This window comes from Lithobates pipiens, unplaced genomic scaffold, assembly GCF_037356315.1.
Source record: "Lithobates pipiens isolate NorthernLeopardFrog02 unplaced genomic scaffold, aLitPip1_a1.2 Scaffold_3, whole genome shotgun sequence".
Lineage (NCBI taxonomy): Eukaryota > Metazoa > Chordata > Amphibia > Anura > Ranidae > Lithobates > Lithobates pipiens.
Window position 1 is genome coordinate 188,877,171 of NW_027507790.1, and position 24,980 is coordinate 188,902,150.

At 40.6% G+C, this 24,980-nt stretch overlaps 1 protein-coding gene across 1 annotated transcript in view; it reads left to right on the forward strand.

Annotated features, from left to right (window-relative positions):
* The window catches only part of CWC27 (CWC27 spliceosome associated cyclophilin), a 340,285-nt gene that overhangs the window by 254,650 nt on the left and 60,655 nt on the right, over positions 1 to 24,980 (forward strand). The gene's annotated exons all lie outside the window — the stretch shown is intronic.

Consider the following 24,980-nt stretch of genomic DNA (forward strand, 5'->3'; position numbering starts at 1 on the left):
CATTTCAGCACACTGCGGTGGTGCTAATTAAAGGTAAACTTGATTGGTTAAGAATGCAGAAATTAGAGATGTTTTGGATTCCCAGCATCATGGTAGCAGCTGGAAAATGTGCCTGGACATTGCAGAGACTGCATAACAAGGTATTAGTGCACTTTGTACCGTTTCTGTTGCTGAATGCCATCAGACCAATTCTGAAGTGTATATTTTGTGTTTCAATAGCACTTCCTGTGATTGTCAACCTAGAGGTAGTATTACATATTGCCAAGCCAAGGGTCCGAAATGACCTTTTAGATTTTGGCAGCAGAAGTATGAAATGTCACAAAGCTTTTCAAGAGCCAGACAAAAGCAAGGAAAGGGCTGTGAGGTGGTTCAGTGTTTTTTAATGATATTACTGAGGAACATTATGTTCTGGAGCGACCTAAAGGTTTACTATGTGACTCTAGTAGCTAAGCACTTTCACAGTGGTGGACTAATTGAGGGTCATTCACTGGTAGTTAGTAAGGTTGAAAAAAGACATGTCCATCTAGTTCAACCAAAAATAAAACCTTCATATACAGAACGCTATACCCACAGTTGATCCAGAGGAGGGCAAAAAGCCCCCATATAAAGTATGGCACAATGTGCGAGTAAAAACAATAAATACATTTAAAAAAAATACTTCCTCATTCCCTGAAGGCAGCCGGAAATATTTTTGTAATTGTTGGCATTGTATACTGTACACCAGTAAGAAATTATTTCCATCTCGTCCATTGAGGGACACGGGAATTTAGAGACAGTTAGTTTGTACTGCTGCCTATAGGCAAATTGGATACTGGCAAACACAAAATTGTAAGCCAGCCTCAGGGCAACTCCTCCACCCAGCATGCCTCAGTTTTTTTTTTTTTTCTAGTATCCTTGGAGAATGGATGCTTGTTCTTCTTTTCTTTTTTTTTTTTCTAAGATCCTTCCTTTATTAACTGAGCGATTAGTAAAATAAAGACTCAAGATTACTCAGTAAATCACTTCTTGGCATGTTATACCCAGACTCTACTAGATAGGACATTGGCCAGCTAGGCTCTGACTTGGGGTTCTTTCCCAGCCCTATGTACTCTATACTGGTATAAGTTAGCGAAGTCCAAAACTGGCACAGCCCAAAAGTGTGACCCTTTCTCTGAAGAATCACTTTGTGAGTATGTTTTTCAGGCTGAAGCATCGGGAGCTACAATCTATTTGCTGTCCTAGGTGCCTTTCACATTTCTTGTTACAGCAAGTTTTACCATGGAAATGGTTAATGCTGAATGACAGATGTAATTTGCTAGGTGGAGTGTCGCACAAGTGTGCTCTCTTCCCATCATTCAGCATAGGGAAAGCATAATTCTGCTGCTCCTGCTTTGAAAAGCACCACATAATACTCTGATCTCCTGTGGGTTCCTAATGCCCGCCTACAGTAATCTGGTAACCTCCCAGCTGTCCGACCTTCAACAGTGCCAGCTGCCTGAGTTTATAAGTACCTTACACTTTGAACCTAGTTACATCTCCTTCATTTAGCTAAAACATGTCTAAACACAGACACAGAGGAGGTAGTCCTGCTGATGCTGGTGACTCCAGCCCATATTCTCCCAACAGTTTTGGGTCTACTTCGTATTCTCTGCTATCTGGAATCTGGTAACATATAGTTATAGGGTCTAAGTCATTGAAGTCTTATCCAGCTCCACTGGTTGAGGCTGAGTCACCAGCCTTATTGTCAGGGTCCTGTATTATAACAAGACTGTGGCCAAATTGTCCCAATTCCCCAAAGATACTTACCACAGAGGCTGTAAGTGCATCTGGCTTGCTTGGTCTTCAACAGATGTGGTCTATTTGGTCCTACATTCATCCCTACATTCTGCACTGTAATCAAGACTTCTATGACAATTGAGATCTAGCAAGAAGTCTTCTGAGTCTCATCCTTCTCCTTCATACTCCTGCAATAGGTGTCTGGCAATACAACCCCCAAGGGATCAGAAGTGTAGGGCTCAGCGCCTTCTCTTTTAGACTGTCTGGTCTTCACCTGAACTTGTTTTTTGGTTTAATTCCCCTTTAGTAACTGTTCCTTTCAGGGGCTTGGCCCCATTTCTTGTTGACTACATCAGGTTTTTCTTCTCTATGTAGGAAGTCTTGCTAGTTCCAGCTGGTTTTGGTGGGTTCTGGTTGATCAGCTTCTTTTTGATTCAGATTGGTGTTTTTTTGCAGTGTGCAGGTATTCTTCGGTGGTGCCTTTTTTTCCCCCTAGACTGAGCTTAAGGTTGATTCTCTGTGCCGTCTTGCTGGTTGTGTTGGCGGATCCCCTTTCTGGTAAGAGCCTGGCCTCATCTGGTTCAGATTCAGGCATTGGTCCTTCAGAAGTTCTCTGGAGTGGAAGCCTGTCAGTAGTTGTATGTTGGCCGTCTCTCAGTTTAACTGCTTTTGGATGTCGCAACTTATTCTGAATTCCTGTGTCACTCAGTGGAGAGGAAAGAAAATAAGATTTCTGTGCTAAATGTAAAATCTTTTTCTTGGAGCCCATTGAGGAACACGCCCCCACACCCCCTCTGTGTTTATATTCATTATCTTGGTATTGGTTGCTGCAAACTGGGGCATGCTGGTTTATTCTTGGCCTAGTTTACAACTTTTTTGTTTGCCAGAGTACAATCCTCTTGTAGGCAGCAGCATCCTTACTGTATCTGAATTTCCGTGTCCCTCAATGGACTCCAAGAAAAATATTGTATGGTAGGTACAAAAATTATATTTTCCTTTTTTAGAAATTAGTCAGAGAACATGCAGTTGAGGTACACGGAGGGAGGTCTTGCATGAGGTTTTTACATTCCAAAATTGTTGTAGTGTGGGCTACTGGAATTTATAAATCACCATCTTATACTATTCTCTGAAAGTATCAACATTTCTTACAGTGTTGAAAAGGCCTGTGTGTGGCCATCTTAATCTGTACTTGTAGACTCTGTGGAACACTTACATGCAGAAAATGATTTGTATGCTTGAAGAACCATCAGCTTACACTGCTAGTATTGAAACAGATTTTGTACTATAATCCCAGGGCTATTTCTTGGAGCCAACAATCCTTTCCATGAATTAAAAACACAATGTTTATTGGGATCTAATTTCTTTAACAGTCAATTTCACTTGAAACAATAAAAAAAACAAAAACTATGTATGTGTGACCACTCCTGCATAGTACCTCAGAGCTGATCAGGTCTCAGAAAAAAATGTGGCACTCCCCTGTGTAGATTTGTGCTGGTAATCACTATTTCACAGCAGGCTAGGTGGGCACAAATGTAACATTTATTCAGTTTATCTTTACCTGGAGCGTACTGTATATTAGCCACACTACCTTTGTATGGAAAGGAAGTGAAGTCCACCTCAAGAAATTATTATAGGTATACATGGAGTCCATGAAGCGGAGTTACCCCTGGTTTATCATTTGATTCTTATTTCTCTAGGGAGCTCCAGCATCAAAATCTTCCCACCATAATTCCCAGTTCTATTGCTGCCAAATTTGAGCTGCTCCTACTGCATTATTCATAGACAAGATTCACATAAAAACCAATAGGAAGAGTTTGCTTCGTCCTATGCCAAGTTGTAATACCTATAAACTGAAGCGCAGAGATCTCACCACCAGAAATATGAGAAATGATCATTAAAAAACAAAAAAAACAATTTTGCAGGGACTGACTATTTTCTTGGGTGTATAGAGATTAAAAAATTATACATTTTTCATCAATATCCTACTTTATATATATATATATATATATATATATATATATATATATATATATATATATATATATATATATATATATATATATATATATATATATATACACAGTGGTGTTCCTTTGCATGTTTGTCACACTTAAGTGTTTCGGAACATCAAACCAATTTAAACAATAGTCAAGGACAACACAAGTAAACACAAAATGCAATTTGTAAATGAAGGTGTTTATTATTAAAGGTGAAAAAAAAGGTGAAAAAAAATCCAAACCATCATGGCCCTGTGTGAAAAAGTGATTGCCCCCTAAACCTAATAACTGGTTGGGCCACCCTTAGCAGCAACAACTGCAACCAAGCGTTTGCGATAACGTGCAATGAGGCTTTTACAGCGTCCTGGAGGAATTTTGGCCTACTCATCTTTGCAGAATTGTCCTAATTCAGTTACATTAGAGGGTTTTCGAGCATGAATGGCCTTTTTAAGGTCATACCACAACATCTCAATAGGATTCAGGTCAGGACTTTGGCTAGGCCACTCCAAAGTCTTCATTTTGTTTTTCTTCAGCCATTCGGTGGTGGACTTGCTGGTGTGTTTAGGATCATTGTCCTGCTGCAGAACCCAAGTTCGTTTCAGCTTGAGTACACGAACAGATGGTCGGACATTCTCATTCAGGATCTCTTGGTAGACAGCACAATTCATAGTTCCTTTTATCACGGCAAGTCTTCCAGGTCCTGAAGCAGCAAAACAGCCCCAGACCATCACACTACCACCACCATATTTTACTGTTGGTATAATGTTCTTTTTATGAAATGCAGTGTTCCTTCTACGCCAGATATACTTGGACACACACCTTCCAAAGAGTTCCACTTTTGTCTCATCGGTCCACAGAATGTTGTCCCAAAAGTCTTGGGGATCATCAAGATGTGTTGTGGAGAAATTGAGACGAGCTTTGATGTTCTTTTTGCTCAGCAGTGATTTTCTCCTTGGAACTCTGCCATGCAGGCCATTTTTGCCCAGTCTTTTCCTGATGGTGAAGGCATGAACGCTGACCTTAACTGAGGCAAGTGAGGCCTGCAGTTCCTTGGACGTTGTTGTGGGGTCTTTTGTGACCTCTTGGATGAGTCGTCGCTGCGCTCTTGGGGTAATTTTGGGCGGCCGGCCACTCCTGGGAAGGTTCACCACTGTTCCATGTCTTCGCCATTTGTGGATAATGGCTCTCACTGTGGTTCGTTGGATTCCCAAAGCTTTGGAAATGGCTTTATAACCCTTTCCAGACTGATAGATCTCAATTACTTTCTTTCTCAATTGTTCCTGAATTTCTTTGGGTCTCGGCATGATGTGTAGCTTTTAAGGATCTTCTGGTGGACCTTACTGTGTCAAGCAGCTCCTATTTAAGTGATGCCTTGATTGTGAACAGGTGTGGCAATAATCAGGCCTGGGTGTGGCTAGAGAAATTGAACTCAGGTGTGGACAACCACAGTTATAGTATGTTTTAACAAGGGGGGCAATCACTTTTTCACACAGGGCCATGATGGTTTGGATTTTTTTTCACCTTTAATAATAAACACCTTCATTTACAAATTGCATTTTGTGTTTACTTGTGTTGTCCTTGACTATTGTTTAAATTGGTGATGTTCCGAAACACTTAAGTGTGACAAACATGCAAAGGAACAGGAAATGAGGAAGGGGGCAAACACTTTTTCACACCACTGTATATATATATATATTGTACCTAACCGTTTAGTGTACTACTTGTTCCATGATGTAAATTTCTAAAGTGGGACACTGGCTATTCCATCTTTATGGAACTATCTCATAGTTCTGTCATAATGTTTTTAAATGAGAAAATCAATAAAATATGTATCAAAAAATCCTACTTTTCTAATAGATCATAGTCTGTTTCAATAAATTGAACATTTTGATTTTTTTGAACTTTGGTGCAGAATATATTCACACCTTCTACTATTGATTATTTTGAATGCTTTACGCACTCTTGGAAATGTTCAAATGCTAGGTAAGATTCAAGCCTATGAAATGGCTCTGTCCTAAAAGATGGGTAAGGAAGCTGGATGCTTGTGGCTGGCAGCCAAAGTGCCAACAGGTACATGTCATCACCCCTGATGGACTGCCACAAAGTTCTAGTGAAACCAGCAGATATGGCCTTCCAGCCAGTCCGCAGGCATTTCAGGGAAGGACCATTTTGTGTTTGTGTTTTATCTCTTTTCAAATCTGCTAATGGCAATTCCTTAACAGCACAGTCTGGTAATGATTATCAAACACTATACACAATGTTTACAGAAGACTTGGGTTTCTCGTTCTTTTGCATAAAGCAACAGTTGAATTGTGGAGGTAAAAATTTCTCCTGTGACCCATGCCAAAAGCACAGCTCTTCCAGAAATGCATAAAGGGATTTTGTTATCAATGGTCAGATTTATTAAAAATTGTTATTATTTGGATAAATAGGTGTGTAAGCATGTGTAGCAAGGAAATATGAAATTCTTTTTACTCTATCATCTAGTGAAGGACAAAGGAACAGTATATTATCATGGGTTATAATATCACCTACACTTGTACAGAAAAAATGTAGGCCATCCCTAGGGTATATAACCCCTTCATACCAGTCATGCTTCTGTTTAGTCTAGTTTGCTTAGGTGGAAAAAATGTTGGAACTAGTTGCACTGCTATGTAGGGAGCATGTTTTGGTTCTTTAAAATAGCAAGGTGGTCTTGTATCTGAATCCTTCTTTGCGATCTATGATGGTCTCAGCCTTTTATCTAAATGACGATATTGTGTTCCCATCCTTGTTTTTGGCTTGTTTTGTGTCTTAAAGCAAGTTGCACTACATAGTCTGGACAGGAAGGAAGTTGCACTACAGTGCCTGGGCTATTCCATTTTTCTGAACCCCTACATGTCTTTTAGGAAATCTGATGCTTTGTTTGATCTCAGAGGGTCCCCAAAAGAAGTCCCTGGCTTTTAGTTATATCATTTTAAGATGGGTTCAGAAGACCATTGTACAGGCATATGGTCTTGAAGGATAAGATTCCCCTGTTTTCCAGTTAGAGATCACTCCAGTAGGGCAGTAACTGCCTGCTGGGTGTTTTGGCATCAGCCCTATGTTTTTGAAGTCTGTAAGGCTATGACTTTGTTCTTAGGTCACACCTTTCAGATTTTTTACTAGGATGTTTCAGCCTTTGCTTTTGCCAGTTCTTCTGATCTCACACTCCAGTGATTTATGCTGGCATAGCTCAGTAATAGTCATTCCCCTCAGAACGTGTCCTCATACGGAATGCAGGTAAAGAGAAGGTGGGTGTTAGACAATATCTGTTACAAAGTGCTGATTACTTAGGGCTTGTTCACATGCGTGTTGATTATGAAAAACTAAGCAATACTCATTAATGTGCCTATAGCATTTATGATGTGTTTATGACGTGTTTTCATTGTGTTTATAAAGCTTTGAAAAAGCTTCAAGAGTGCTTAAAGCTGATCTCAAGCTTTAGTTTCAGTTTAAATAGTTTGTTTGGCCCAAACAAGCTGTTTCCTTAACTAACATACAGCCGTAGCATTCATAGCTAGCTTTGTATTTTATTAGTGAATATAAAGCTTTCTCTGGCGGAGTCAGAGATTGTGACATCATCAGCCCACTTCTGTGACTGAGCCAATCAGAGGAAGCTTTGTATGCATTGATAGAATACAAAGCTACCTATGAATGGTTGAGTGCTCTTCAGACTCACGCTATCACCATTGTAGATCATTAAATCCAGTATCCAGCTCGAATGAATCGATGTGCAGCCGGAGACTTCTCCCTTCTCCCCCTATTTTACTTTTGCCCCCTTTCTGTTCTTTTCCTCCATCTGTCTTTGTCTTCTTTTCTTCTTGTCCAATGTGAAACTTTATTTTGGGTCAATAATAAAAGGTAGAGTGGTTGATCAACAGCCATCCAGAATATACTAGGCTGAGTACAGATACCATAGATTTGTACCCCGTCCAACAGGAGTAAGCTAAATACACGTTCCCTTCAATGTCAACCCAGGGAAGCTAAAGTATTGTATTGACATTACATATTTTATGTTGAAGCAATGTTGTTTATCCAGCTGTATGTACTCAACTTATAACATCCATGTGAACGATATAACCACCAACATGTCAGAATTTATTTTTAATTCAGAAACAGAATCGCTGAGTTGGGAAAAGCATCATCCCCTCCTAAAAATGACTTGTAAACTCCTTCATGTATAGCTAATTACCTTCTCAATGGAACACAAATCCATTTGACTTTCAACTGTGATCAGGTGTGGTCATTTTGAGCAGCTGAGCATGAAAAGAGCTTTCCTGGAGCATTTCTGTCCCTGGTAGTGCAACTGAAGCAAACAGTCAACAATGGGTGTCAAGGCACTGTCAAAAGAACTCTGGGATAAAGTTGGGGGCGGGCACAAGTCAGGATACAAAATGATGTCAAAGGCTTTATCAATGCCTAGAAGTACAGTGAGGTCTATTATTATTAAGAAGTGAAAGGTATTTGGTACAACACAAACCCTCCCTGGATCAGGAAGTCGCTTCAAACTGGATGAAAGAGCCAGGAGCAAACTGGTCAGAGGCTACCAAGAGGCTTACAGCAACTCTGAAACAGTTGTAGGAATTCATGACAAAGAGTGGTCATTGTGTGCATGTGACAACAATATCACAAATTCTCCACAATTGTGGCTTGTATGAGAGGGTTGCAAGAAAAAAGCCACTCAAGAAAGCAAGCATGCTGTCACAACTGAGCTTTACCAAAACACACATTGAAGTTTCTGAGGCCACATGGAAAAAGGTGTTATGATCAGATAAGAAGAATAAAATTTAATTATTTGGCCTCAACACCAAACATTATGTCTGGCGAAGATCCATTACTGCTCACCATCCAAATAACACCATTTTCACAGTAAAGCATGGAGGTGGTAATATCTTGTCATGGGGGTGTTTCTCTGTAGCAGGGACTGGAGCACTTGTCAGGATAGAAGGAAAAATTGATGGGTCAAAATACCATCAAATTCTTGAGGAAAATCTGCTGCCCTCTGCCAGAGAGTTGTCAATGGGAAGAAGGTTTACCTTCCAAAATTACATTGACTCGAATCACACAGCAAAAAAGACCACACAGTGGTTGAAGGAGAAAAAAGGTGAATGTCCTAGTCAGAGCCCAGACTTAAACCCCATTGAGAACCTGTGGAATGACTTGAAGACTGCAGTCCACAAACAGTCACCATCAAATTTAACTGAACTTGAGCAGTTCTGCAAAGAGTGGACACATAATCACATTTTGTTGCTTTGCAGCCTAAAATGAAGACAGACACAGTTTTTGTATTTACTCAGTGCAACTTATAACATCCAAGTGAAAGTTCTAACACCAACATGGCAGAAAAAAAAATCAAAACTCAAAAACAGATTCACTGAGTTGGAAAAAGGATCACCCCTTGTGGCAGTATTTTGTTGAATCACCTTTTGTTTAATTACAGCCTTTAGTCTGTTGGGATATGTCTCTATTAACTTTGCACATCCAGACTCTGCAATATTTTAGCCACTTCCCACCCGACCACTGCATATGTATGGCCGGGTGAGTGCTCTATCCTTCTGAGTGGACCTTAAGGAACGTCCCTCAGAAGGAGCGGGATCGCGCGTGTTCCCACGCAGCGGCGCAATCCCGATGCACTCTCGTCACCCGGACATGGCTCATCTTAGATCGGCAGGAGGGCTCTGTGATTGGCCCACCACACATGTAAAACGCACAAAGTAAACAAACACACGTCTCCACATAGTAATGATCCCCAAAACACATGTCCCCCGCATATATAACAGTAAAATCACATGTCCCAATGATCATTTGCACACATATGTCTGTGTAAATCTGCGCACATCTGTACATGATCATCTGCGCACATCTGTACATGATCATTTGCGTACATATGTCCGTGATCTCACAAACCAATTATTATACACTTAACTGGATTTTTTTTACCAAAAACATGTAGCAGAATACATTTTGGCTTAAATTTATGACAAAATTCGATTTTATTTATTTTTATTTTTTTAAATAGAATAAAGAAAATATTGTTTTTTTTTTTTTTTTTCAAAATTTCCGCAGTTTTTCGCTTATATCGCAAAAAATAAAAAACAGAGTCGTGAATAAATACCACCAAAAGAAAGCTCTATTTGTGCAAACTAAATAATAAAAATTTCATTTGGGTACAGCATTGCGTGACCGCGCAATTCTTATTGAAAGTGCGAGAGCTCTGAAAACTGGTCTGGGAAGAAAGGGGGTGAAAGTGCCCAGTATTGATGTGGTTAAAGCGGGTGATTATTTTCTATACACACGGTATATCAAAAATATAATCAACTTTACATTAAAAAAAAAAAAAAAAAATTACAGACAAACTTTTGATGCCTTATACAAATCTGTGTAATCGTTTTGGAATGGAATGTCCTAAAAGCTCCAAATACAGTGGGAAAATAATTATTTGATCCCCTGCATATTTTGTAAGTTTGCCTTAAAGTGGAAGTCCACCCTAATACTTGCATCTCTCCCCTGCAATCATTAAGCCTTATGCTCCAAAATGAAAAAAATCCCAGTTTTGGGGTCTCAGCTCAAGGTCTACAAGGTCTGCACAAGCAACCACACTAAGGCTCTGTTTCCACTAGTGTGACTTGTCCAAAATTGCATGACAAGTCACAGCCCATTGATTTCAATGGCACCCGTTCCCATTTATGTGACTTTGAAAATCAGCGACTTTGAAAAGGTACCTTTCATGCAACTTTGATCCAGAGAGGGTAAAGTTGGATTAAAGCTGCACTCTGTCACATCAAAGTCACACTCTAAATCATGTAACTATGTGGTTGCAATAGTGGAGACATGATTTGTTATGCGACTGTGTCCAAAGTCGCATGACAAGTCACAGCCCATTGATTTTAATGGTACCCGTTCCCATATATGCGACTTTGAAAATCAGCGACTTTGTAAAGGTACCTGCAATGCTTTGATGCGATTTTGATCCAGAGAGTGTTGGATCAAAGCTGCACTCAGTCACATCAAAGTGGCACTCTAAATCATGCAACTTTGGGGTCGCAATAATGGAAACGTAGACTAAGGCTCTGTTTCCACTAGTATGAACTGTGATGCGACTTTGGGCACATAAAGTCACATGACAAGTCACAGCCCATTGAATTCAATGGCACTGGTTCCCATCTAAGTGACTTTGAAAAGGTACCTACAATGCTTTGATGCGGCTTTTGATGCGACTTTGGTCCAGAGAGTGTAAAGCTGGATCAAAGTTGCGTCAAAGTCACACTCTAGCCTTAGGCTAAGTTTCCACTAGTGCTCTTCCAAAGCTGTGCGATTTAGAGTCAGACTTTGAGTGCAGCTTTGATCCAACTTTACACTCTCTGGATGAAAGTTGCATCAAAGTAGTGCAGGCATCTTTTGTGTCCAAAGTCGCATGACAAGTCGCACTAGTGGAAATGGAACCTTAAGCTCATTACTCACATGTAGCTTCCTCAGCTGGACGTGTGCCACACCATGCACACGGTGCCCATCACAGTACCACACCATGCACGCAGTGCCCATCACAGTACCACACCATGCACACAGTACCCATTACAGTACCACATCATGCACACAATGCCATGCAGAAACTATCACATGGTTGTACACTATAGAAAATCTGCACCATGTTGCATTGTAATCTATTTTACAGTTTCTACCAAACAGAACATACTTCCAAAACCTGTCTTCTCTCTCCCTCCTCCCTCTCTCAGGAGAAACTGCTATCCAAAACAAGGCTATGAAGACAGGCGGAGATCCGAAGAGGAGAGGAGGGATGGGGGTTGGGCTGGGCAGGTCTAGCCATGTCTAAAAAGGAGAGAAGGGATGGGGCATGTAGAAGAGGAGGACGACGTTTTTCAGGAAGTGAGAGGTCCCCATGCAGAATTCAGAAATAAGGTTGTGCCTGAAGAACAGGAAGAGGCTGACTGTCTGGCTTTGATTGGACTTGTTAAGCTTGGCAATCAGCTATACAGAAAATGAATAATGTCAAAGATAAAGATATTTTACATATATAAGACTTCCACTTTAAGCATGATTTAAAACATGGTGGAGAAACCCTTGTTGGCAAGCACAGAGGTAAGACATTCCTTGTAGTTGGTTACCAGGTTTGCAAAAAATCTCAGGAGGGATTTTGGTCCACTCTTCTTTACAGATCCTCTCTAAATTCTTAAAAGAGATGTATGTTTTTTGTTTTTTTTAAGAAACATACTTGCCTATGAGGATGCAGCATCGGTCCCCCGGTGCCTCTAACACTGAGAATGGAGCGATCAAACACCACCGATCAATCGATTCTCAAAGCTCCATGAGAGGAAAACTGGTGACTGTCAGTCAGCAGCTCTCTACTCTGCCCACCCCCGCTCTCACCGGGGGGGAACTTGGTTGTGGAGGGGGTTGGAGCAGCCAGCTCAGACTCTCAGCGGCTTGCTGAGAGGCTGAACCTGGTGCCAGTCCAGATGTATGGGTGGCTCGTGACTCCATTGTCGCTATCTTGCCTGAGCCTGAACCGGCTCTGTGACGTCAGCCGATGTGGGTTCCAGGCAACTGCCTGCTGAAAACGAGTAAAAGGAGTGCAAAACGAATGGCACTCCTGTGATCCACAGGAAACCTTTAAGGTTTTTTGGCTGACGCTTTTCGAATCGAAGTTTCAGCTCCCTCCCCTGGCTAGGCCACTCTATGACCTTAATGTGCCTCTTCTTGAGCCACTCCTTTGTTGCCTTGGCAGTATGTTTTGGGTCATTGTCATGCTGGAATACCCATCCACGACCCATCTTCAGTGTTCTGGCTGAGGGAAGAAGGTTCTCATCCAAGATTTTACAATACATGGCCCTGTCCATTGGCCCCGTCCATTGGCCCCTTAATGCGGCAATGTCGGCATGTACCTTAGCAGAGAAACAGCCCCAAAACATACAGTTTCCACCTCTGTGCTTGATTGTAGGGATGGTGTTCTTAGGGTTATAGTCGGCATTTTTCTTCCTCCAAACATGGCGTTAAGTTAATGTCAAAGACCTACATTTTTGCCTCATCTGACCAGCATTGGCAAACTTCAGATGGACCTGTACATGTGCCCCCTTGAGGAGGGGGAACTTGCGGGTGCTGCAGGATTTCAATTCACGGCGGTGTATTGTGTTACCAATGGTTTGTTTGGTGACTGTGGGCCCAACGCCTTAAGATCATTCACCAGCTCCTCCCGTGTTGTTCTGCGCTGATCATTCGCTTTTCTCATGATCATCCTTACCCCATGAGGTAGAAATTTGCATGGAGCTCCAGACCGAGGTCAATTGATGATTATTTTGTATTTTTTCCATTTGTAAATAATCGCTCCAACAGTTGTCTCCTTCTCACCAAGCTTCTTGTCGATGGTCTTGTAGCCCATTCAAGCCATGTGCAGGTCTACAGTCTTGTCCCTGACCTCCTTTGATAGCTCTTTGGTCTTGGTTAAGATCGCGAGGTTCGAATGGATGAAAGCGATTCTGTGGACAGGTGTCTTTTATACACGTAACGGGTTGTCATTAGGAGCACCTTCTTAAATTGACAGGACTAATCTGTGTGCCACATGATCACATACTGGAGCCAGAATTATTGTTGGTTGGTAGGGGATCAAATACTTATTCTACTCACTGAAATGCAACTCAATTTATAACATTTGTTTTGTGTTTTTTCTGGATTTTTGGTTGATATTCTGTCTCTATCATCTAAAATAGATCTATGATAAAAAAAAAATAAAAAATGATAGACCCTTCATTTCTTTGTTAGTGAGCAAACTTACAAAATCTGCAGGGAATGAAATAATGATTTTCCCCACTGTATGTAGGTTTTCACAAACCTTTGGTCTTATGCTGTATTTTTGTTAATGGACAGCATTCATTTCTGTTACAGTAGATATGCAGAAAAAGTGCAAAAGTACACCTGTTTAGCACACACTTGTGAATTGTATATTGACAGTAGAGCTTCATTTTTTTTCCTTCTAAGCAGAAACATATTTACATATGTGTGTGTTACATGCTGATCACTTCTGTGTTGCGGTGACCTTAATTTCCTCCAGATATAGGCCTTTTTTCCATGGGGAGTCTATGGCTTATCTTATCTGTCTGCCCAATAAGAAGTCAAACCCGTTTGAGTATAACAGCAAAAAACGCCAAACAGCTTGTCTGGTTATGTGATTAAAATGGATGCCTGAGGGCATTGCGAGGCATGGAGCCAAACCAGGAAATTTCAGCTATGTAAGGGTGGACTCTCGGGGATGTATCCCGTCCACAAGTATAACGCTTGCATTTATGGCACAAGAAAAGGAACAGTTGTTTCTTGTTAGACAGTAGCTTTTTATCAAAGAAACTGCATTTTTTGCTGTATGGAATATCACCTTTAAAGAAAATAGCGATCTTTTTGTTTTAGTTCAAATTTTTTTTTTCTTTTAGTAAAGCTTGTTTTGGTTGAGCATGTTGCGCGTGTGTATGAAAATATTGATTTGGTATTGCAAATATGCTGTTAGGAAAATAGCTGTAAGTGACAGTGTCAGCGGGAAGTGTAAAATAATCAGCCCTTCTTGTTCCTGGGGTCTAAATACAAACAAAGTAAAATGGCTATAGGGTGGTTGATTTGATTAGCTAAACAGGATCTAGCCATTAAAAATATGTTTTTAAAAAGATAATTCTATTTAAGCAAGGACGTTAAGATCACCTTAAGCCGGGTACACAGTATTGGTTTGCGTTGAAGTAAAAAAAAACTCTGTTCCGGCCGGAGCCGCAGTACTAACTACGCAAGGTTAGTTCAGCGATCTCCCCCCGCTAAGCTGTTGTGTTCTGACAGGGGGGCGGCCGGCTTCTGTCGGACTGACCGACATACATACGGGCTGAATGTCGGCAATTTTTTTTTAAACTGCCCATTGTCTTCCAACATTCGGCCCTCGTGTACCCGGGTTATGAGCAGGAGTTCATGTCTATGGCATTGGATGTGTTGTGTGAGCAATTTACATACTAACGGAGAACTGTTTGCGTGGGCTTATCTACACAAGTATGGGCGGCAAAAGCCAAGATTGTGGGATTACTGGGCCATGGACAGAAATTGCTAAATAAATTAATGCAACCTACCACCAACAGATTCTATCAATTCTATTTAGTCATCTGTGTTGGATTCTGGGAAAAATGAGAATCCCGATTCTCTGATGATTCTCAAAAACTTTTTTATATTAAATATTCTCATATATATATATATATATATATATATATATATATATATATATATATATATATATATATATATAATAATGTTTTTTTTCTTGTGTTTAACTTATATTGATATAGATTTTTATTTTTTTAATTAACCATTTTAAAATGTAGATCCGTGGGTGGTGCAGCAGCATGGTCACATAGGGAGGACTGAGATTACCCCCTCTTATGTCATGGGCTTTCTGGATATCAAGTCCAAGCAAGCAGTCATAATATATTACAAGCTCACATTTGTGTTGGAAAAATCGGATCAATGCTGGTGCACACACTCTGCACTGCGCAAGTCTCTACAGTGTTTCTCAGCCCAGGTCTCAGTCGAATAAACGTGGTACCGCCCACGCCCAGGCATCCACTGTGGCGCATCAAGCTCTCTGCTCTGCTGACGTCTGTTCCGGTATCGGCGCTCCACACTAGTTTCCGACGGCTTCTCCTCCGATCCAGGCTACATCCCGGGGACACGCGAAAAAATTGTGGCAATCCACCCTGGAGATCGCAGGGGGGGAATTGAGATCACGATTCTATATACAATTCATCGTGCAGCTCTACTTGACATGTTTACATATTTTGAGCAACTAAGTGAAAATGCCTGTGAGTTGAAACGGTCACTTGTCTCCATCAGAAGCCCATGTGACAGGGTGACAATGCAGTATTACAACTGGGAGATAGTGACAAAGAGTTGTCACACTGTAGCAGGAAGTACAGGGACTTTCGCGGTAGGATAAAATTTCATTAAAAATAATGAAAACAAATTTTTTACACCAACACTTTAGAGCTTATGCAAGATTTTGTTGAGGTTTTTATTTGAACATTTTTAGGGGTGCAGTGCACTTAAGTTGTGAGTACTTTTACACCCAAGATGACCAAATACATGGTTGATCAATTTCAAAAATATTAACAGAAGATACTGAGCATGGCAACAGACAATGGGAAATGTAATAGCAGTATTCTGGTAGTACACAGTCATTGATATACATTCAGTGGGTATATTATAGCATGATCAGTCAGTGCTTGGGTATCCGTACTGGAGACCTCTCACAATGTGATTGTAAATGTGAGTATCATCATACTGTAGTATCATATTGTAAATGTGAATATCATTGCTGACCCGAGGTCCCACACTTGTTCATAGGTAGTATTTCCCACTGTTTCATTAACAAGTGTGATGGGATATTTAAAGAAGCACTCAAATATGAACTTTTTACATCTAAACTAGCAACATAATTTATGAATGATAACAAACAATGTAGCGCTATAATGTCAAAAAATGTAAAAAAAAAACTAGACATAAATCACCAAATGATCTGGTAGTGAAATCAAACTTAAAAGGTCGGCACACATATCACATGTTGTGCAGTCTAGTAAGGAATACAGAAAATGTGCTTCAGTGAACTAACAATATGAGCATAAAAAAGTCCAGCTATGACAAAATAATGTGAACCGTGAGTCCAGATATTCCGTTGGTATGAACTATGTATAGCCTTCCGTTCACAGCCAGAAAATATTATAGAAAACGGTGGATACCCTTACCGAAAATGGTGGACACAAACTACTGTATAGTAAATGTGTTATGCAGGCTTATGTGCGTCACACACCATTCGTATACATCAGGTCATGGATCACCTTCCGGATAGTCGCTACCCACTTCAGGATCGGTACACCTCAGATCTCCAGGGTTTTCAACTCTCTCTCGAAGGTTCCGGTCAGCTAGGAGCTCAGAGCGGGTTCACCATAAACAAAAAGTAAGGACACAATGCCTCTCATAGTAAAATTCCACCATTAAAGGTTTTATTTGAAAAAAAATTCCAAATGACATATAAAAAATATCCAAAAAGAATCACGTGATCCAATAAAAATGAACGATAAAAAGAGCAATATGGGGAGCAGGAAACGCTAGCCCGACGCGTTTCGACTAATAAGCCTTCTACTGGGGCCTTTTTTTACATTATATCGCTACATTGTTTGTTATCATTCGTTATTTTGACTTTGTTTGTATGTTAGCTGCTGTTTTGTGTTATATCACAATTTTTTGTCACTTATATAGGGAGCGCAGTGTTTTCCCCCTCTTTTTGATTAGCAACATAATTTACCCACAGTATAACTTCAGAAAAACATTGGGGTTGATTTACTAAAGGCAAATAGACTGTGCACTTTGCAATAGCAGTTGCACTAATTTTCCCAGAGCTTAGTGAATATGATGAAGATCTACGGATTTCCATCACTAAATCATGTACAAGCAAAAATGCATTTTTTTTTTATTTCCCCTGAACCTGATTGGGTAGTATTTGCAAAGTGAAGCTTCACCACATACACTAAGCTCTGGGGAAAGTGAGTGCAACTGCACTTGCAAAGTGCACAGTCTATTTGCCTTTAGTAAATCAACCCTAACATTTCTTTTGGTGAAGAAACATACTGTTGCAGCCCAGCGCCTCCAACAGTCATTTTGTTGCAAAAACATAGCTGTTTATAATTTATTGTCCTTTTTAGCATATCCTAGCTGTCAGTGCTAGAGGTGGGCACTGACAAAATATACCTCCCACTGACCCCCCAATTATCTTAATGCAGGGAGAACAGCAAATTCACAGGTCATCCCAGCTTCAGACACGAATACAGAATTGATCATTGGTTAAATTCCAAGATCCAAACAACTTTGCCTTTGGAACTAATGTATTTGGGCCAATTATCATGATATTTTAAAGAACTCCTCTACAGTAACTTAACATTTGCTAAAAAAAAAAAAATGATAAACTAAAAAGTACAAAAAGTTTTCAGTGAACCTTTTCCCCCCATTCCAAGCTTGGGGTGGAAATGAACTATTACCACTTAAAGTGGTAGTAAACCGCGAAAAAAGAAAAAACTACAAGACAATAGCATAATGTGCTAGTATGCACCACATTCTAGCACATTATGAAATACTTACCTTAGAACAAAGCCCTGCAGCGATGCCCAGTCACCATTGAGGGAGCTGACATGTTCCCTCTGTGTTTCTTCCGAAGTCGCTGGTTCTGGTACTGTGAGTGACTGAAGCCACGATGACATCACTCCCTCGCATGTGCGCGGGAGCCCTACTTTCCGTCAGGATACACTGACATCAGCGGCTGCATGCAGGATCAATATCTCCTAAACCATGCAGGTTTGAGAGATATATTCTTTTTACCTACAGGTAAGCCTTATTGTAAGCTTACCTGTAGGTAAAACTCACCAAGCGGGGTATACAACCCCTTTAACCACTTCAGCCCTAGAAGGTTTTATCCCGTTAATGACCAGGCCATTTTTTTGCAATACAGCATTGCGTCCGACGCTTTACCCAAACAAAGTTGATGTCCTTTTTTTCCCGCAAATAGGGCTTCTTTTTTTTTGTGGTATTTGATCACCTCCTGCGGTTTTTATTTTTTGTGCTATAAACAAAAAAGAACGACAATTTTGACAAAATAAAAAACAATATTTTTTACTTTCTGCTATAATACATACCCAATAAAAAAAAATTCAAAATCTAATTTATTCATCAATTTATGCCAATATGTATTCTGCTACATATTTTTGGTACAAAAAATTCCAATAAACATATATTAATTGGTTTGCTTAACCACTTCCCGACCAGCGCACGACGATGTACCTCGACAGAATGGCACGGGCAGGCATATTGGCGTACAGGTACGTCCAATATTCAATGCTGCCCTGGACTCGATCGCCGCAGGCATCCCCGTGATCGTCTCACGGAGTGGCCGAATGGAGGAAATGCTGTGTAAACAACATTTCTCCATTCTGCCTAGCAACTAGTGACGCTGATCTCTGCTCCATGTGATTGGAGCAGAGATCAGTGTTCACTAAATGAAAGCCCAACCCCCCCACAGTTAGTAACACACCCCTAGGAACACTTAACCCCTACACTGCCACCCACTGGTTAACCCTTTCACTGCCAGTGTCATTTACACAGGAATCACTGCATTTATATAGCAGTGATTACTGTATAAATGACAATGGTCCCAAAAATGTGTCAAAAATGTCCGATGGGTCCCCCACAATGTCGCAGTCACAATAAAAATCGCTGATCGCCGCCATTACTAGTAAAAAAAAAAAATAATAAAAAATTATTAATAAAAATGCTATAAAACTATCCCTATTTTGTAAACGCTATAACTTTTGCGCAAACCAATCAATAATCGCTTATTTTTTTACCAAAAATATGTAGAAGAATACGTATCGGCCTAAACTGAGGGAAAAAAAATGTTTTTTTAGATATTTTTGGGGGATATTTATTATAACAAAAAGTAAAAAATAATGCGTTTTTTTCAAAATTGTCGCTCTATTTTTGTTTATAGCGCAAAAAATAAAAAACGCAGGGGTGATCAAATACCACCAAAAGAAAGCTCTATTTGTGGGAAAAAAAGGACGTCAATTTTGTTTGGGAGCCACGTCGCACGACCGCGCAATTGTCAGTTAAAGCGACGCAGTGCCGAATCGCAAAAAGTGGTCTGGTCTTTGACCAGCAAAATGGTCCGGTCTGCAAGTGGTTAAACATTATCGCGTCTACAAAATACGCAATATTTTATGGCATTTTATTTTATTTTATTTCTTTTACTTTGCTTGATCAGCGATTTTTAGCGGGATTGCGACCTTGCGGCAGAGAGATTTTACACCTAGCTGATCCTTTTTAAACTTTTTTTGGGAACCAGTTACATTATTACGATGATCAGTGCTAAAAATATGCACTGACACAGTATAAATGGCACTGACAGGGAAGGGGTTAACATCAGGGCTGATTAAAGGGTTAACAGTGTTCCCTCAGTGTGTTTCTAACTGTGTGGGGGGAGGGGCTCACTGCTAGTGTCTAGTGTTCCTGCTAATCAGGATCACGGATCAGGGTGTCCATGCCTGGCTCTCTGCTTGTTTGCATCAGCAGACCGCCATTCTATCTGTACAGGGAGTGATCGTGGGTGGCTGGCGTACATCGCATCTGCCAGGCCAGCTGATTGGCTCCCACTCCCCCTGTGGCCAATCGGCGTACAATCTTGGCTCCTGCGGCACGTGCGCACCCCCAAGGGCTATTGACAAAATCGCGTACAGGTATGTGATTTTGCCCATTAGAGGCTCCTTGCCACAGTATATGTTCAGCAGGCGGTCGGGAAGTGGTTAAGGAAGAATTCCGGGTATGGATATTTTATACATGGTTACATTGATTCAGCTTAAACGTTGTGTATATATCATACCTGGCCAATGTCCCTGGAAGCTGGAATTCACGAAAGTAGACACCGCTACTCCAGTGATTGTACCAGGTCCCATGCCAAGCGGCTGGCCTGCTGTATCTGAACACAGGATGCTGGTCAATTGTTACAGGCGCTATTCAGAGAATGCTTTGCAGGCTCTGAATGAATGCAAAGGGTTCTCTGATTGGACATGGTGGAGAAGTGGGATGGTTTGTTTTGTTTATCAATTAGGAGGGAAATGGCTATAACCTCTGTGATTTTTTTTTTTGTCATCTTAGTCCTATTTAAGACCTTTCTTATAACTTCCTGTCCTGTAGACACAACAAGAAGAGGTGATTTCTCCATAGCTAAGGAAATACGCTCATAGAAAGTTTTCACATTTTTCCCCATTACAAGGATTTGTTCTTGCAACTCAAAATGTTATATTTTTTCTCGCTGCCACCTCTGAGGACAAAGCAACAGTGATTATACTTGGCCACATATTATTATACATGCCAGTATTTTTATACCCAGTTCTACAAGAAGTATAGAGGTAAAATGCAAAACAATGTTTTAAAAAAATATATATTTAGAATCCTGGCCTGCACACATTCAGCACTCCAAGTGAATGTTACAGTGCCCTTTTTAACCACTTGCCATCCGCAGGCCATCATATGACATCCTCAGCTTTGTGGGGTTATATCTGAATGATGCCTGAGGCTACAGACATCTTTCAGATATCGGCATTTTCAGCTGGCGATTCTCTACATCATAAGAACAATCATAGAGGCTGTTCCACCGCTTGATCGTTCTTAGGGGCAGCGAAAGGGGACATCGCCCTCCGGTGCTTCTACCGACTCACCGCAGTGATCAGTGAGTCAGACAGAGGATCCGCCAGCTCCGGATGTTGATCATAGAGCTTTCCGGCGGACCAGATGGTCACCGGAGTGTCTATGATCGTCAGAGGCCGGGCGCGATGTTATGATGTCACACCCGTCCTCTGCGTTCAAAAAACCGGCACCGCCTCGGCTGGGAAGCCAGAATCGTTTTTTTGTTTTTTTTTAATTTCAGGCTTTCCAGCCTAGTGGTGAGATGTGGAGTCTTATTGACCCCATATCTCACTGTAAAGAGGACCTGTCATGTCATATTCCTATTACAAGGGATTTTTACATTCTTTGTAATAGGAATAAAAGTGATAATTTTTTTTTTTTTTTTTTTTTAAGTGTAAAAATAAAAATTATTATGCAAAATTAACAATAAAAAAAAATGTTTTAAAGTGCCCCTGTCCCCGTGTGCTCGCACGCAGAAGTGAACGCATACGTAAGTCCCTCCCACATATGAAAACGGTGTTTAAAGTACACATGTGAGGTGTCGCCGCGATCGGTAGAGCGAGAGCAATAACTCTAGCCCTAGACCTCCTCTGCTTCTCAAAAGACGTAACCAGTAAAAAAAAATAAAGCGTCGCATATGGGGATTTTTAAGTACCGAAGTTTGGCGCCATTCCACAAGCGTATGCAATTTTGAAGCGTGACATGTTAGGTATCTATTTACTCGGCGTAACGTCATCTTTCACATTATGCAAAACAATTGGGCTAACTTTACTGTTTTTTTTTTTGTTTGTTTTTTTAAAGCATGAAGCAAAAAAATGCATTTGAAAGATTACTGCGCAAATACCGCGCGAGATAAAAAGTTGCAATGACCACCATTGTATTCTCTAGGGTGTCTGCTCAAAAAAATATATAATGTTTGAGGGTTCTATGTAATTTTAGAGCAAAAAAAAAAAAGGTTTTTACATGTAGGAGCGAAGTGTCAGAATTTGCCTGGATGCGAAGTGGTTGAAGCGGTTGTATACCCCCAAAATATTTTTTTTTTCTACACCTGTAAGGCAAAAGGCATAATGAGCTAGTATGCACCCCATACTAGCTCATTATGAAATACTTACCTTAGAACGAGGCGTCGGTAACTCATCTGGTCCACACCGAAGGAGCTGACATGTCGCCTCCGCGTGTCTTCTGGGTATCGTAGCTCCAGCGCTGTGAGTGGCTGGAGCCGCGATGTCATCTACCGGACTTTCAGCTGAGAATCCCCTGTGCGCATTCGCCGCTGAAGTCAGCGGCTCCTTGCAAGGGGAATATCTCCAAAACCATACAGGTTTAGGAGATATTTTTTTTTCCCTACAGGTAAGCCTTATTATAGGCTTACCTGTAGGTAAAAGTTATAAAATTGACTATACAACAGCTTTAAGCAGGTTCAGAGCAAATCAAGCATTCTAAATATCAAAAAATAAGGATTGACCGTAGTACACAACAATTCCCCTTTCTGGAATAGTACAGAGACTTGCGTGAAGCTGAAGACAGCTATAGTTAATGTTAACCATCCTTGAGAACATGAAGGATTGTTTTTTCTTTCTTGATGGATTTTTCAAAAACTTTTAAGACTGTTTTCCAAATTTGTTTCCTAAAATGTGTGCAGATAATGGTTTTTCCTTCCTACTGACATCAGACAGGAGACAGATAATTAAAAATAAGCAAGCACTTAAAGAACAAATGTCTACTTGTAGACAGTTCATTCTTTAGCCAGGTAATTGATTTTTAAGGGGATGTATTTTATAGTTCTTTTTTTTTTTGTTTGTTTTGTTTTAGCTATGCATGTAAGATGCATCAATTTTGAGTATATCATTTTATGAGTGTATGTACATTGTGGAAAAACGTATTTCTATACATAGTTTGTAATTATGTGGCAGTAGTTACACTATAGAATTTGTGACGATGCTCAAGTGGTTTGAGTCTGGGGAGTACAACTGTAACTTTTTTACATCTAGAGCAGATACAGTTGTAGTGATTGTAAAACAGAAGCTTTTCGGTCAGGTCTGTCTATCGATTTTCAGGCAGACGTGTTCAGATGCTCCATGCAAATCTATGGGCAGGCTGATGTAAGCAGACTTGTGTCCATTTACACCCACTTACCTCCGAGTCCATCCAGAAAAAGCCTGCGTCCTTTTCCATTTTTCTGTACCAAAGCGTGAGGGATTAGAGGTAGTCTTGTGTAAATGGGCACCACTGTCCATTTACGTCCGGCCACAAATAGAGCCTTTACAGGTCCACCTGTGCCCGCTGTGTAAATGTAGCCAGAAACTAACTGGGCACGGATGTAAAAAAAACAAAAACTGACATCCATCCTGTTCCGCTCTGTTTCAGCAGGTGAACAGAGCAGAGCGGCTCCTTGTAAAAGAGCCCAAAGATTGGTGGTTCTGTAGCCTGGAATAGCTTTTTTTTCCCCATTATCTTGGTTTAATTAAACACATGTTCATGATTTATACGAAATGCCACCGGCCCTCCTCCCTAACCCCCTAAACTGCCCCAAGTTGAACCTCTGGTACTCTAGCCTCTTTTGATGGCAGGGACCTCCCATGTTGCCTATATTCTAGTTTGCAAGCACAGTCAGCATGGCACTAGATAGGCCTAGCTAGACAACACAGGAGGCTTCTGCCATCAGAGAAGGTACCCACCTGACGGGGGATGGCCAGGGAGGAGGCTGGGGAGTTTTTACAGTATAATCCAGGAATATTTCCTTTTAAGGCAGCCTGAAAAAAATATGAAGGCTTATAAGTGCTGACCTCTTTCTTAAAATGCTTGAATGTATTTGCCATCTACAGTATTTTAACAGTAAAGTTAACCTGGAACAAGCATGCAGATTAGAGAGTCAAAGGCAAATCGGAACTCCTGATTATAATTATTGTTCCAGGTCAGCTATAAGGAAATGGTTGAATTTGCATGGCAACCAATGAACTAGCATTTTTGAAAGGAAAATTCAACAATGGTAACCTCTATTCTTTTAACCCACAGGTTTCCCATAAGCACCCGCTGTCACAATTTGAAAACAATGAGGCAGTGCAGGGCTCCACTCACATGGCCGTGTCAGTCACTCGCGGAGATCTGTGAATAAATGAATTACAAGTACCGACAGGCTTTGGGGCTTACAGCTTGTAGTTCTCAATGAGCATTCTTGGTAGTTCTTTGAGTCTTGTTGCCATTGTGTAACTGCCTGCCCATACAAGGTACAAGCAGACAGATATACTGGCAGTCAGCAGGAGCCCTGCATTGCACTCACTATGTGATGATTGCGGGTGCAATACGTAACAGGTTCCTAAAAATAAATAAATAAATGCACATTTGTTTACCTGCAAAACGATGTGCATTTTTTTTTTTAAGAAAGGTGAATTTATCCTTGAATAGGCTTACCTTCTGACATACATGCATGATTGGTTTTCTAATACAAATAGCTTAGCCTGGAATAATACACAGTGCTTTCATTTTCTTTTTCTTCTGAGGAGGATGTGACCATTAAACAGATTAGCAGGAGGACATTTTTCTTTTGCAAGTGAATTCCAGTGTGTGAGGGAGTCATAGATCCTGTAGCACAAAGGAAAGTTATGACAGTCTACTAGAAAAGCATCTGTTATGGGGAACTGACTGAAGGAACAGGAATTGTGAGTGTCACAGGGCTGGTTTAATCATCAGAAGATATATGAAGCTCATTCTCTTGTCTTTGATGGTTGTACGGTGCACATTTCATGGCTTAACATCTCAAAGCCTTTTATTGATTATGATCCAAAAATGGCTTTATTAGATTTAATATATATAGGGGTTGATGTACTAAAACTGGAGAGTAAAAAATCTGGTGCAGCTCTACATCAGCTTCCAGTTTTTTGTTTTTTTTGTCAAAGCTTAATTAACTACTTCAATACAGGGCAATTTCACCTCCTTCCTACCCAGGCC